Source organism: Hirundo rustica, chromosome Z (genome assembly GCF_015227805.2).
Source record: "Hirundo rustica isolate bHirRus1 chromosome Z, bHirRus1.pri.v3, whole genome shotgun sequence".
In the NCBI taxonomy this organism is placed as follows: domain Eukaryota; kingdom Metazoa; phylum Chordata; class Aves; order Passeriformes; family Hirundinidae; genus Hirundo; species Hirundo rustica.
In genome coordinates, this window is record NC_053488.1 from 45,528,205 (window position 1) to 45,543,017 (window position 14,813).

The window sequence follows — 14,813 nt, forward strand, 5'->3', positions numbered from 1 at the left end:
CTACCCAATCAGGGACAAGGTGGGAGTGCAACAGAGTTGGGTTACATTTCAGTGTGGGAGGATAGGCACTGCTGAGCAGGGACAAACCATGTGATCGTTTCCAAGGGGAACCAGGGATACAGAAGAAAACATTACAAAACCCAATATAAAAATGAAAACAAATATAAACCAAAATAATACGATATACAACAAAATAAGAAAAGCTGAACTGTGCTTAACAGTGGTAATGCACAGCCTGTAGAATAAAGTGGCCATGCCCTCTTTCTAAAGTCTGGGACTGGCTACTGTGGAGAAGGTTGTGTGTGACCTATTATTAAATTTTGTAGCTTTTTCTGAGTAATTTACTGTGAGAACAAAGCACTGAATGATTTTTCAAGACTGTCCAATGGGTATCTTTTGTCTTCTTAAAGATCTCCTGATGAAGAGTGCCAAAATTCTGCTTTTCTGCAGGAAGAAGAGGTTTCCATTGTCTCTACATGCTCTGCAACAAACAAACAACCAGACTACTTAAGGTGAGTAAAATAGCAATTAACTCTTGCCACTTTCAGTGGGGTGCAGTATCAAGATCTTTCCTGTGCTGAAAGGATGAGTTTGAAAAGGTTTTGAAGGGCCTCCAAGGCTCAGAACTGAGGTGAACACTGAGGTGGGTTAGGCCTGGACAGGCCCTCCCTTTCTGCAGTGCAGTTGCACAGGGTCAGCTGCGGCAATGGTGCTGTATCCCCCCATTGTTGTGTTTGCAGTACAGGAGGGGAGGGAGGTGTGTGTGTGGTGAAACACTGGAAATTGCTCACAGCCTCTGTTAGAGAGTGATGTTGGCAAGGGCAGTGAGACCTCCTGCCGCCCTTAGGCTCTGGGGCAGCTGCGGCCTTTGGAGCAGGTGCAGCAGGGCCCTGGATCATATTGGATACAGCTAGGGATGCTCCATGGGAAGGCTAAGGCTGAAGGCTCCCTACAGGGGAGCAGTTGAGTGAGGTCTATGCTGGGGCTCTTGCTAGGAAATGTCACCAGCCAGAAGCCAGTAGTCCAGGCTATTGCTTCTCTGGTACCTCCCAAAATGTTGAAAGGCATCTGTAGTTTTCTTTTCAAAACAATGCAGCACACCAATCAGGTGTATCTGGCCCGGGGTACATCACTGGCGCAAGTCGTTGTTTGTCTTGGTACTGAATTTCAACTTCTGAAAGATTTAGATCTTGTAACAATTAATCTCAGGATGCTTTGAAGGATTCATTCCCATGGAATTTTTGCCATCCAAAAAGAACCAGGTCTTTCAGTCCAGAGGAGCAGAAGCATTGATGTGACAGAGAACTTCAGGCAGTTGGGAAGTGGCATCTATTATTCTCATTGCCACTTCATCTTGGGTTTGTATCATGAGCTTGATAAACATTGCACCTGTTGATTTGACAGAAAAAGGAATGAAGTTGATTTTATTCCCATCAGTGGCTGAAAGCATTAATAAATTTTGCCCTCCTTAGCAGCTGATGTAGTTTTGGTTTGTGTAGTTGTATTTTCAGGTTTCTATAGAGTTTGTTTTTCTAGTGCTATTACAAATGCCTCAGTTCAGTGGCCACTGATGTAACTGCAGTCCGCTAGAAGAATAAAATATTATCATTAACTCTTCTTTGCCATTAGACAGACAAAAATGTAGCATTGTTTCGGTTCTTTAGAGAGACCCAGATGACCGCCAATGGCAAAAGGAAAGAGCCTGCTCTTTGTCCCGGAGGGGGGGAATGATAGCTTTATTTGGCCCAGAGCTATTTTAGCTCCTTTTCTGTCCTCACTGGTGCCAGAGAGAGCCTGCCCCACCCCGTCCCGGGGCTTTTTCCTGAGGGGGACGGGCCCAGAGGCAGGGACAAGCCACTACCCAATCAGGGACAAGGTGGGAGTGGAACAGAGTTGGGTTACATTCCAGTGCGGCGGGGCAGTGGGGGGTGGGGGGGTGGGCGTGGCCAAGCAGGGCCAAACCACGTGATAGAGTTTCCAAGGGAAACGGGGAGGAAAACATTACAAATCCAAGGAAACACAATATAAACCTAATTAATGCATTACAAAATAGCACAAAAGTCCAACTCTGTGCACCAAACTCCATAAGTATAATCCCTGCCAAAAGTGTATTGCAGATGGATTTTCAGAAGTAAATGTAATTTAATTAAGTTTTTCCTACATAGGAAGAGAATATAATTTAGCAATATATCTCCTCTTCCTGAAGATGCTTTGTTTGTTAGTTCTTTGACATTTGAAATGAAGGCAAATATTTTCTAAATCTGCTACACTTGCTAATGAAGAAAACTTCTACAGTGTAAAACATTAGTAACTAAGTGTCATAGAAATCTAGCAGATTTCTAGAGTTACATTACTATATTATCTTGAAGCATGTGAGATTGAACATAGAAACCATCAGTCACAGAATGACTGATTTGAACCTTGGTTGTCTGTGTTTGACATTACCCAGTGCTTGGTGTAAAATTACACGTGTGCTTTAAAGGAATAGAAACATATCGGAATGATCTCTTACAGCACACTCATAGAAAAATGGTCTCATTTTTCCATTAAAATTACGTAGCCATTGTCTCCTTGGAGCAACACCAGTGCTACAAGGATGACTTCAATGAAGAGTGTGAGGAATACTGGAATTTACATTCTCATATGGACAAGATCAAAGAGAACTTCAGGCAGTTTCATGAACAATGGAAGTCTCTGACTGCAGGGTCTGAAGCCTATCACATAAAGAAGGATAAAACCATAAAGACTGTGTTTCAACATGATATTATTTTAAATTCCCTGGTACTGCTCTGTGAGACAAAGGGAAACTGCGGAATTGGTATATATGCTTGGACATTACTTGGGTTGGGTTCTGATTTTTGCAAGACCCTGCCCAAAAAACCCTATTTGGGCTGCCTATGAACAAACAGTAAGGTCAGAGGTATCCCAAGCAGAGTCTTGGAGCATGTGCTCCTTCTGTTGCCTGTTAAGAGGCTTAATTGCAAATCTTGGGTGATGATGGGTGCTGGGGTTTTGTTTTTGCAAACTTCCCAGAAGAGTGGTGGCTCACAGAGAAGAAAATTGCTAGAGTCAAACTGAGTGTACTTTCAGTGCTTTACCAATGTTTTCATCTTATGATGGTAGTGAAACTTTCTTCATGTGTGGGGTTTTTGTTTGTTTGTTTGTTTGTTTTTCCTTGAAGATGTTGCTTCATCAAGTCCTAGGAGATTATCAGCATTTACAACAGGTCTGTGTGAGATCAAACCTGCAGGGCATGGTTACTGCTGAGTCTGGCTCAAGGCTTTTTTAAAGCAAAGGTCACCAGATTCTAAACTCTGAAGAAATGTTTGCATGCCCTAATTTTCTTTTGATTTCTCCTTCACAGGGTAGCCCCAGCTACTCTGAAATGAAGAGCAGGTGCCAGTACCTCCACAAAAAGCTGGAGTCCTGGCACCAGACGTCTGCTTCAACCTGATAAATCTATGAACTCCGGATTTTTTATTTCAAATAGAAGTTTAGATTTTTAGAATTATCTAACTTAGTGTAGAACAGTAGGTTACATTAACACTAAGCAGTAGATTATTTCTTTAAATTGTAGGATTAGTTCAAACAAGCTTAGTAAGTTTAACAAGTTGACAGATGATAGTATTGAACTTTAACAATAAAAAAATCTCACTACTGGTAATTCCTTCTCTCATTGTTGCTCGTATCATAATTGGAGTGGATTTTTTCTGGTCAATTATTTTCTTTATGACTTAGGTTTGTACACTGAAACAAATTTAGCAGTAGAGGGTGGAAGCCCAATACCTTAACTATGAAACTGTGCACATTCTAAGAAAATGTTATAGCAAATGGACATTCTTTATGATAAGTACAGGGCTGGCTTTGGAACATTCTTGTTAATTTAAACTCTTTGTGTAAAGTGGTTGAAGCCATAGTAGTTTGGATAAACTCCTCCCCAAATCACCTTGGTTTGGAGGATTACAGAGGACTGCATATGGACTGCTCTAAGTTGTCAGATGAACCAACTCTCCAGGACTGCTCAGAGATCATGGCCTCACCTTGTCAGTGGACCAAAGAATATCCAAATATTTTGCAAGTGTTTTGTGAAACACAGAGAAAAGTGTTGTAGGCAAGGTACTTCAATGAGTTTTAAAGAGAAATTGGCTTAAAGCATTCCTAAGGAAACTCTGTCTGTTTTGGAGTTTTCTCAAAACTAATCTGTCACAACCAGTCTTTACAAAGTGACACAGGTGTTGATCCTACAGAGGCCTATGGTGGCTTTGAAGTCAAGGCCTTTTCTTAAGTTTCCTAAGCTTTTTTTTAAGTTGACAGGGTAGAAGTATGGCCAGCAGTGGCATAACATTATTTTGGGAAAGTATATGAAGTTGTCTGAGGGAGGACAATATTTGGGAACATTCTAATGGGGCTGTGAATGCCCCTTTCTTTCTTGGAGAGTATTTTACAAATTCCTCAACTGTCTCCATGCCAACAATATTAAGCCCGCCATACCTGAGACATTTGGGGGTGTTTTGTGATTGAACACCAGAGCTGTTGTTGCCCTTCTGTTCTCCTTCAAATGAAGTTCAAGAAAATGTCACCTCTTAAACCCTGAAGCTTGGGTCACTTTTTGGCTGGGACGGGGTGCTCCTACACCTCTGCAGTGCAGCAGCACAAGGAATGCTGCAGTGGAGAGCAGCGGGTGAATTCTGCTGGGCTGCCTCCCCTTGGCCTGGTAACTGCTGCTGGTTAAGAATGTGCAAGAGTGCTACTGTCAAGAGTGTGGGCTGAGACTGAGGTTTTACAAGCACATCCTTTTTCTGGATCACATTTCACTCTTTGTCTAAACTGCCTTTAGGATGTGGAATGTCCACCTACTTATCAGGCCTGTGTGTTTCTAGCTGTCATTTCTGTCCAAATCACTTAAAAATCCAAGTGAGAAATAAAACCCCTCTACTCCAAATGGGAAAAAACAACACAACACCCCTAAGTGTAAAAAGATCTTCTGAATTTTACAACAAAAAAGCCACCAATCTAGTTAGTTATAGCTGCTGGAAATCTGCTTTATATGCCTGTTAAAAATTATGTATGAGCTCAGGAGGCTCTGTGCAGATCTGATCTAACTCTGCAAGTTCATATCTGGGGAAAAAAACAGAAGCATCCCTGAAGACCAGAAGGCTGCTTGAGACCCCTGGGAGTGGAGCAGGGCACAGTGTCCTTGGCAGAGCAATGTGATGGTGGGGTGGGGGGGAGGGGGAGAGGGGGGGCGGGTGGCACCCTGCTGCCTTCATCAGAAGCCTGTCACCACTCCTCTGTTTCTATCTGCTCCCAGCTGGGATAATCCATGGTGCAAAACACATTTGAGCATCCCAGCTTGCAGTGCTGCTGAGGTAGCTGCACCTGTGCATGGGGTGGTCCCCACATGTTGTTGCAGGTAAGAAAATTTTGGTGCAGGAAAAAGCTGAACTCATCAGGTTAATGAATAAAAAGATGCCCGAGTCTTTAGAAAGTCTTTGTAGATGAACAGGAGTATCCTTGGCCTTCCAAAAGATGGACATGACATGGCCCAGGCTTCTCCAGCTGATTTCTTTTGTTAACTGAGCATGGCTGAACTTTTAAAAGAAAGTAGGTTGTTGTTGATTGTGCATTTACAGCCTATAGCCACCACCAAATCTTTACCCTTTTGAGCAAAGAATGGTGAGAATTTAATGTCTTTGGCTTGGACTTCCCAAGTTGTCTTTGTTGTGAAAGACAGTTGTCTGCCAAGGAAAGCTAGAGTCTCCCTTGGAATGGAGAATGTAAACCCCCTTCCCTCCAAATTACTATAATTTTGCATTTTGGGACCTTCAGGCAAAGATATGGGAATAGGAGTAACACTTCTTTACTAGGAATATTTTTTAAAAGAAAATACAAATGTAGTAGTACAAAAAAAAACAAGAAAGGAAGCAAACAAAGATCCTGGAAAAAAACCTGACAGGGTCAGGGATACGACCTGGCACCCTGTTGGTCAGGGTGTTGGAAGCAGTCCAAATAATTCCTCCTGGAGTAACAGATTTGGTTCTGTGGAGTAGAGATGGTCCTGTTAAAATCCACAAGACGAGTCCAGTCTTCCTTTGGGAATCCAGTGGAAAAACCGGATACTTTGTGTTCTTCAGTCCCAGTTTTTATCTAGCTAGGAACAGTTGGCTCCTCCCCCACTGGGTGGAGCATCTCACAATGGGATGACGGAATGTGTCATGTCATTGAAGGGCCCTAATGGCCCATTACCAGAAGATGTCCCCCTGGAGGATGGAGGGGTGGTGAAGAGAAACACCGTCCCACCTGGTTTTAATGGCTGGCTCATTATCAGAAGGCATCCACCTCCCTCCCCTATGGAGTAAGAAGGATAAAATATCTCCCAAAATCCGGCTTTCAACAGATAAAATAGAATACACATTTTTAGGTTACATAATTCAAGATAACAGCATAATTGATTAATTTTGCACCCTGGAATTAATGTGAATGGATTTGTCAATGATGTGTGCTTTCTTCTTGACTGCGTTCACATATAGCTAGAAGAGTTTCGTAGGGAATATTCCTACACTGTTGGATAATTCAATACATTATGAAGGATTAGATTGTATGATACAAAATAAACATACAGAATGTTCTCCTGCAAACATATCCTTACATCAGGGCTATGCTCTGTTTTCCAGAAGACAGATTATAGTATTGTTGCCATTTAATCTTTACACAAACCAGAAACTGTGGCTATATTATTGGTGAGATTAAAAATGAAATTAATTCACTTTCAAACTTAGTTCTATTATCCCAAATTGCTTTTTCTTTTGAATTTTAGTGAGTAAATTGCCTTCATCATATTCTGCATTCACAGCTGAGAAGCTTATGTATTGCAGAATGTGCTGTAGTCACTATACTGATTGCCAGAAGTAGGAGAAGTGAGGAAAACTTAAAATACTCTCCTAAAACATACAGCATGAAATTCAACAGTGCATCAATTTGAAAGCTGGTAGAAGGCTTTTTTGCATTTTATTCATGTCTTATTTGCAGTCTACGGTAACCCCTCCTGGTTTATGCAGAGGGATTCATTCATTTCTCATACAGCATTTGCTTGTGTTAAGATTCTTAGATTTGCTAATTAATAAATCTGAAAATTTTAGCCAAATTATAATAATGTTAAAGCCTTCTAAGGCAAATTTGGGAAGGTTAGTACATATTTGCCTGATTTCAAATATACATAAATTCTTATACCAACTCTCCAATATCAAAATTGGTTGAGACGAATTATACATCTGTAAGACTTTTAGCCACACCATTTTTCACTAAAAAGACAAAACAAGTTAGACAAAAATCAAAATCAAAATTACATAGAATGCTTTAACTAATATTTGATCTCCCATCAAGTCAAGTGCAATGAAAACACAAACAAATTACAAACATTAACAAACTAACACTATAAGCAATTACAGTGGCACTTCAAATTTCATTGGTTTTCATGCAGCTCCATCTCATATGTTGGTAGGGTCCTATAAAAGAAAAGTGAAAATTTGGCCCGGTAGACAAATTATTAAAAAGAGGTAAAAACTTCTTGTGGCTAACACAAAGAAACAGAGTCCATGTGAAGAAATGGTTATCACATTTAGGTGTGATTGTGCTGCTTGCAGCTTCTCTGCTCTCAAACTGGTTGCCTTGTCTTTGATGCAGGGATGTTTGTCATTCCTTGAAAAGAGAAAAGAAACAAACATCCCAGCAAAATATGCCTGGCAAAACAAGTTGTTAAATACATTAACTTATTCCGGTGGAGTTTTAACTTTTATCCTGTAGAGTGCTTATCGCACCCCTTTTGTTGTTTCCCACTGGTTTTCAGTGGGGTTTTCTCTCATTGATTGTTCAGCAGAGGGAGTGACACTGCTTTTAAAAGTTTTGCAAGAGTTGCAGTCTATGAAACAGGTTTCTGCTTTGCATCCTGGAGCAGTTTGCTTTATCAGCAAGCAATGCCACTGCCTAAAGCCTTTCTTAATAACCAATCACTTTTTTTCTTTTTTTCTTTTTTTTTTTTTTTTTCTTTTTTTTTTTTTTTTTTTTTAATGAATTGTTCTCTATACCAATTTTTGCATCAAGTCCACTCTAGGGGTAGGGAGGTGACTAACAAATTAACCAAGGAAGGATAATTTTAGGATATTTTCTCTGAAAGATTTCCTATAGCCCCCACAGGGGAAGCTGCACAATAAATACCTAGGCTTGCATAGGACAGCACCATCCCCACAAGGCAGCAGCTATAGAATTAGCTTCAGTATTACAATCTGTCAATTCTGGTTTTCCACAACAAACCATAGACTGGGGGGGGGGGGGAGGGGGGGGGGGGGGGGGCAGGGGCCGGCAGAGGGGGTGCATTTCCCTACCCGATAGCAATTGCAGAATTGGCTTCAGGACTGAAGCCTGCTAATTCTGGCTTTTCACAACAAAACACACAACACACATGAGCACGTGGATATGGGTCTTCTTCAAACAGGAGCCTTTTTACTCCAGACAAAACCCTATGTAGAAAATGGAATTAAATCCCCAAATCCACTTATTAACATTTTCCTCAATTCTTTCAGAGAAAGATGTGTTCAAAATTCAAAGCGTATAGAAGAAACCACAATTTCCACAACCCACTGAAGAATCAAAGATATTTTTGACAAATTTATCCCTTAGAGATAAAATTTAAGGTGGATCAAGGGGCCTCTGTGTTTACTAGGAAACACACATCCTCTCAATCAGGACCCAGCTCAAAAGCTAACAAGGGCTCCAGTGTCGTGGGTCCCTGGTATAGTGGGGAGTTCCTGACACTCCTAACAATCCGTCGCCATTATCCTCTGGACTTCCTTCTCCTGAAGATCCAGCTGTCTCTGTGGACGGTCCTGTTTCTAGCGTCCTACAGATTTCTTCCTAGCTGCTGTTTGGGTTGGTTCTCCCCTGCCAAGGAGAGAATGCCACTGCCACATCCTGTGGCAGACCTTGTCCCCTCTATCCTGGGGGGATGACCCTTGAACCTTGCAGTTTATTCCTCCAGAGATGTAAAAATTCTGCCATCACATATTCCTTTGCTTTCTCCTTTTTCATATCTCTTTTACATACACTTGCTGTATCTTTTTTAAACAGTTCATCCAGGGACTTACTCTGTCCTTCCTTTAGTCTCCCCCACTACTGCCTGTGGGTATTCATTTTCCCACAGCTTAAATCCTTAAAAGAAAATTCTAATCTTTCTACATACAATCTGCATTTCCCGGATATTCCTTCCTTCTTGTGCTCACTCTTCTTATCTCATACTGTATACCATAGCCCATCTCTGTCCTGCCGCAGTGTCCAAACACAGCTCCTCTCCCAATGGCGCTCCCGGCGGGCACAGCCGGCAGCACCACAGGTAGCCGGGGTGTCCCGCAACTTCATGTGGCCGGGGCATCCCACAGCCTTATGGGGGCTGGTGGCGACTGCTGCTCCTGCCCGGGGGTGGCGGAATCAGGCACGGCGAGCACTCAGCGCCAGCTGCCCTGCAGCCCCCTTGGGCTCCCAGCCCACAGTTCTGGTCCCGCACCTCCACATCGTCTTGCTGCTCGTTGCCTCAACCATATCTCTTCACACTCTCCTTCCACCAATTCTTTTCCAACACACCAACACCATGTGTCCATGATCCCATTGCCTCCCTGACTACTCCTCTCTCTTCTTTCTCTTTTCTCTTTCTTCACATAAACCTAATGTTACACTTTTTACATGTTCCCTCCCAATTTTCTTCCCAAATCTCCCAGCTCCAGAGAGCCAACTCCCTTCTTTCACACATTAAGGTAACAGGAGATGTTTCTTGTAATTCTCTTCTTATCCTCAGCCACTCTCCTCTTACTCTAACATTATCTCCTCTTTCATTATCTGTCAAGTTATTTATCCCTGTTCTTTTTAATCTACTACTAAGATCGTTCTCCCAGCAGTTTGGACACCACTTACTCCTTTTAGTAGATGTAAAGTACCACTTTCTCTGGCAGTTGGCATATGTGCTCAAAGTCCAAGCCTCACAACCATTCTTATACACTAAAAACGGGATTTCAAAAGGAGTTAGGATGAAATCAGATGGAATTGCATCAGAAGAATATTTGGGGTCTGGGTGTTTTCCAATCAAGGGCTAAGATTCTCCCTTGCCAAACATATAACCCATCTCCATTAGGATAACAAGGGCTACTCCAAACCATAGATCCTGACAACTTGTATTCATTCACTCATTATCACTCGCTTCCCCTTCCTCTGGCCATTCCCATCACCAGGCTGTGGAACTGCAGATAGAGCTCCGCACTCGCTTTGTGCCTGCAGCACCTCTCTTTCACTCCCACTCATACATAATAACACCACAAGAAAACAGCAGTAGGGACTCTAACCCCTGGGGGGCTCTAATCCCAACCCTGGGGGCCTCTAACCCCTTATTCCTTAAAGGTATCTTTCCTTTTGCCTGGGACTGATTTTGGGAGACCATACTCTCCTCAGGGTTTTCAACCCACCCTCGGGGACTCAAAGCCCAGACATTTCATGACTATTATTTAATCAGACAGCAAATACCTTAATTTGGTGCAGATGATCCTTGTCTACCCCTGCCACGAGCCAAAGGACATCTCAGCTCCCCCTGAAAATTCAGGGTCGCAACTGGGAAGTCTGCTTACCCCTGCATCCAGCAGCCATGAAGAGAGGGTCCTGTATAGGAGTGCCAGTTCATTCACTCCAACACTGAGCCAAGAGTCACCTCAGACACAGTGAGGTGGGTATTTGCTTTATTTGGCTCCAGGTATGTGGGGGATTGCTCCTCCTAACACACACACACAGCACTTTACACAGCACAATTAATGGTTAAATTCATGTATATTCATTACAATCCTTGGGGTAGGAGTGGTTTTATGTGGTGGTGTGAGAATTGTTTTTATTAAGTTATTAAGTTATTTTTGTAAGATTTTAAAGTTATTTTTATAATGGTTGAGTCCACTGTATACCTCTGTGTTCTGTATTGGTTTTCCCGTTATGAGTTAGGTTGTTTAGTCCACTGTATAACCAGATGTTTTCTGTCATTCATTCCTTCCCTGCACCTGTCGCTGTCAATCCCCCCCCTCTCTCCTCGTGGTCACCCTGTCTGTCACTTGGAGACACTTCCCTGGCTTCTGGAAAGATCCAGGAGAGGTGTCGAGTGATAGGCTGGTGCCCGGGGAATCCCCTCCTACCCTCCTGTGATTTGTTAATGGTTCAAAGGTTGACACCCCTGTTACCACCCCCGTGTTCCCTGGCTGGCTGACCTGTTGTCAGCCCTCCCTCATTTATAAGTGGCTGTCAAGCTTTGATCTGGGCTCCTCTGGGCAGCAGGTAGTGGGGTGCAGAGCTCCGTGCTCCCCCCCCCTTCAATAAACCCTCGTTAATACCCTGCTCAGAGGAGTCTGCCTTTCATTCAGCTGCCGCGGTTGCTTGCTACATCTATGTGCCCGTCGCTGGTGGTGGGATCCAAGTTCCCACAGGGAGGAGGCAGCTCACTCTGCCTGCCACCCCGACCTTACCACGTTGCCACAGTGAGACACACTGAGCTAGCCTGTGGCTGCACTGGTCAGCGCGAACTGGGCACTGCGACAGTTATACAAATTACTTCTCAGAAATCATTCATATCATTAGCATAGTTGATGCCCAAGTACAGTGTATTCCGGTGGCTGCACTGAGGAAGGCTCCGAATCTTCCTCAGGGGTCATTACAATGAAAGCCGGCAGCCTTCTTCACTTTGCACTTTTCACCTTTTTTTTTGAAGCATAGGTAGTCCTTTGTCAGGCGGTTCCTGTGCCAGTTTCAACAGGTTCTGTTCCTCTTATCTTGACAAGGCTAAAGTGCATCCTGCTTCTTAGGCTTCTCATTAATATTTTCTGACTCTTAAGTTAACTCATACTTACATGAGTTAACTATTGATTGTAGCCTTCCCTACGAGATCAGACAGCTGCCGATAGCAAAATAAGAGAGGCTATTTCCAGCTCCTTTGGGATTTTACAGCTTTATTCACATTTCCTGCTTCGTTTGCTGAGCTGTCCCGACTGCTTGCCAGCCCTGAGTGTCCCCGGCCCCTCCCCTGCCGTGGCTTTTTCCCCCAGGGGGCAGGGCGCGTGGGCGAGACCCAGAGGCATCACCCAATCAGTGTTCAGAAGGAGTGGGGAAACCGGACCCATCCCGAGGGGGATGGGCACCAGTTGGACAGAGACAGATAAAAAAGAACACCATAAATATAGACCCAATAAATGCATTACAACATTTCCCCTTTTCTTATTAAATTAAGAAGGAGGAGGACTTGATTCATGGGAGATACTCAGAGTTTGGACCTTGAGTACCTTTAAAGTTACAAAAGAATAATAACCTTTAGGACAAACAAAACTGTCTAGAAAAACACTGCTATACAAACAAAACTGTCTAGAAAAACACTGTTAAGGAATGATGATAATTAGAAGGAGAAGGTTCGGCGCTTTCTCCTCCTCCAGGCAGCACTGGCCACTTGTGGAGCCTCTGCAGGTGTTTTTGCAATTTTTGGGATGAAAGGTTTCACCCACTTGGCAGGCATCCACTTGGCTGGCACCCACTTGGGACCTGAGGGAGTGGACACGCAGGCATACCCACGACCCCAGGTGATCAGATCATGAGGACCCTCTGTTTCCTTGGTTGCTGGATCCTTTACCATTACCAGTGGCTTTGCTTTCAGCTGCAGTTGACAGTTCTCTCTGAAATGGCATACAATTGGTGGGTTAAGATTTTCAAACACACAGTTTTAAAAATTTAGAGTGAAGAGGGCCTTGGACAACTGGATTTGGGGTGTTTCTAATTTTAGAGACTGATGTTGTTGGTTGAGGACCCTTTTGAGATTTTGGTGGGTCCTTTCCACGATGGCCTGACCTGTCGGGGAGCAGGGGATGCCTGTTTTGTGCTCTACTCCCCATTGGTGCAGGAAGCTTCTGAACTCCTTGGATGTGTACTTGGGTCCATTATCAGTTTTTACTGATTTGGGGATGCCCAGGAAGGAGAAAGCCTGCATTAGGTATTTCATGGCATCACTAGACTTCTCCCCTGTGTGGGCAGAGACATAGATGGCTCCAGAGAAGGTGTCTACAGATACATGTACCTTTGCCTACCAAAGGACATGATGTGTGTCATATCTGTCTGCCATACCTCACAGCTGTGCAGTCGCCTGGGGTTTACTCCTGCACTCTGGCCTGGGAGTGCATGTTGTTGGCACGAGGGACACATTGACACAATTGCCTGAGCCTGTTCCAAAGTAAGATGGAACTGGCGGACTAGGCCTGGTGCATTCTGGTGAAAAAGCTGATGGCTGATTTTGGCTTGTCCAAAGATATCTGGGAGTGGGGCCATTTCCACAGGTGCAGCAAGAGCATCAGCCCTTCTGTTGCCCTCGGCTATGAATCCTGGTAAATCGGTATGTGATCTGACGTGCATCACATAAAATGGTTGCTCTTGGTGGGAGATCAGATTTACTAGTTTTGAGAGCAAGTTGAAAAGTGCGGAATTGGAGACCTCACTCAGTACGGCTTGTTCAGCTCTGGACGCTACACCTGCTACATAGGCCAAATCTGTGACCAAATTGAATGGTTCAAGTAACTTTTCAAAGGTTCTAACAACTGCAGCTAACTCAGCTACCTGAGGTGATCCTTCCACCTTGACAATATCTTTTTCCCACTGCTGAGTTTGAGGATTTTTCCATGTTGTTACTGATTTCTGAGATGTTCCAGATGCATCTGTAAAAACGGTTAAAGCCTTTAAAGGCCTCCTGCTCTGAACACTTTTTAATGACAATTTGAACTGAATTTGTTCTCTAAATAATTTGTGAGCAGGCCGATGAATTGAAATTTGACCTGTGTAGCTATCCAGAGCAAATTGCAAAGCTTCATTTTCATGAATCAGGTGCTCCAACATTGCTTTTGTGATTTGGCTGGAGTTTATCTCAATTGGGATGTGAATATACTCAAAATCACTTCCTGCCAACTCCCTGATCCAGGTCCTGGCTTTCCGAATCAATTCTGCTACCAGTTCCTATGGCCTGGTCCTTCTTTTGGACTGGTGGTGTGTAAGAGTCTGTTTGAAGTTCCCCTCATTTGCCTCACCATCATCATAAGGATCCTGAGGACCCCTCTGCAGTTCTGGCCTCGAGGTGGATGCTTGCCAATCGTCTGCAGGTGCATTTTCCTGTGTCACCACGCCACGGTACACTGGCTTTGAGCAGTGTAATGGTAGTTCTGTACCTGAAGATTACACCTGCTCCACGGTCCCTGCTTCACGACAGTAGCCTATGAATTTCCCCACCTCTTGGCCAAGGGAACTTTCTGGGGTAACTTTGATGGTCCCCCATGGAAAATCCTTCATCTGCTTCACAACCACGGTGACAGACAGAGATCGAAACCCCCTTCCAAGGACTGAGATTGAGACCCCTATATGAAGCTCCTCTCAAGGACTGAGACATGAGACCCCGACAACCCTAATACAGGGGGTGGGGGCTGACTCTAACCGAAGCGAGAAGGTTGCCTGGAGGCACGATCGTTGGACCAAGAAGACAATGGCTCTCGCGTACTGCCAAGAACATGGACTACCTGTTCCCCCTCAGTGGCTTCAATAGATTTACCTGTTCCCCCCACGATTGAGGACTATAATAAAAACCCCTGAGTTAACCAGAGATTTTGAGAGACTCTCCCCGACGTGACAGGTGGACCCATCGACCGGACCATGAGGACCCTGTCTCCATGTTTGGTAGCTATATCCCCCCCTTTCCTCTATCTCTTTCTCTATCTCTT